Here is a 1,717-nt window from a genome sequence, read left to right as displayed (position 1 = left end):
GAACAAAGTTACTTGTAGTTCCACTATATATTACAGTTATTTTTTGAGTTAGAAAAAGTAAGATTTTTAGTTGGACTTTCAGTATCAAGCTCTCAAAAATCAATAGAATGAGTATACAGAAAAGTAGAAAGATACAGGAGACCTGAAAAGCACCATGAACCAATTCAACATAATTAGGATTTATACAATTTTCACAAAACAGTAGGATATAAGTTTTATTCAAGTCCCCATAGTCTATAAAAACTAGGAGACACTGGAACATATCCAGGGACATAAAACCAGGTGCAAAAATTTCGTGGTCTAAAGGTGTAGGTATCGAAAATAGAGTCCATTCTCTTATCACTGTGGAATTATGTGAGAAATCAACACCAAAAGATATTTGAAAATAACCCACATATTTTCAAGTGCAATGTGACATTTGCCAAGAGAGTAACAACTTCATTTTGATGCCAAACTTACAAAAAAAAAAAAAAAATCCACTTTGCAGAACTTTTTGTTTTTTTCAGAATTATGAACACGAGTCTGTGATCTTGGGCTTTGTTTAGTACTTCTGTTCTTTTTTTTTTTTGGATGAGCTTAGTCTTTGAACATTTCTTCCCAGGTTGCCAGGTTTTGTATCAGGGTTGAGCTGTTTACAGAATGATTAGGAAATTTTCCGTCTAACTTAGAAAACTTTACCTCTTTCTTGACCTTTTGAAGACTGAGCTTCTGAAGGTTGAATGTTGAAATCGTTTGAGATTGACTTTTTTTTTGATAATATCTTTGGTTTTATTTTTCCATCATTATTTATTCATTCAGGGGTTCTGTGCCTTCTTGAGTTAATGTTGGTAACGTATATATTTGTAGAAAGCTCAGTTTCACTGAGATCTTCAAATTTTTCACCTTAGAGTTGCATGTCATATTCTTCTATTAAAAGAGCCTCTCTATATCTGGTTTTAGATAATTGCATTTGGTTTTTTTTTTTCAGTTTTTATTTTTTAATTTTTTTTTCATTTATTTTTATTAGTTGGAGGCTAATTACTTCACAACATTGCAGTGGGTTTTGTCATACATTGCATTTGTTTTTTCTGTTTCTTGAATTAACTGCCTAGAAATATGACTCTTCTGTTCCAGAATTCCTTTTTTTTTATTCTAGCGTTTTTATGTGTTCTCCCTGATGAAGTTCTACTCTGTCACTCATTACAAATTCCTTCCTAGGCTTGTTTTTTCTTTCTGGCTTATTGAACTAAATGCTGCAGCAATTCCTTCATTTCCACACTAGCACGGTAGAGGGAGGTGTTATCTCATAAGGCATGGGAGAGAGGAGAGTCAGGGAAAGTAGACTTTAAGTTAGGCTTTGAAGGATGAATAGGAGTTTTCTAGATGGAGAAGAAGTTCTTTCCAGTTGAGACACCAGCCACAGAGAGATGAAAGACCTACTGTGTTTTAGAACTGATCACTAGCATAGTGCAGTTGAATGGACAAATAAATGACATTTGCAGTCATTTATTATGTTTGTAATATGACATAATGTAATTAATATGCTTATAATATACTATATTAATATATCTGTGTAATTTTTAAAAAATTTGATTTGATGTTGGAATATAGCCAGTTAACAATGTTGTGATACTTTCAGATGGACAGCAAAAGGACTTGGCCATATGGATATATGTATCTGTTCTCCCCCATACTCTTCCCCAGCCCAGGCTGCCACATAACATTAAGCAGAGTTCCC

The sequence above is a fragment of the Dama dama genome, chromosome 9 (genome assembly GCF_033118175.1).
Source record: "Dama dama isolate Ldn47 chromosome 9, ASM3311817v1, whole genome shotgun sequence".
Taxonomy (NCBI): Eukaryota; Metazoa; Chordata; class Mammalia; order Artiodactyla; family Cervidae; genus Dama; species Dama dama.
The sequence above is the reverse complement of the archived record's forward strand: the minus strand, read 5'-3'. Positions refer to the sequence as shown.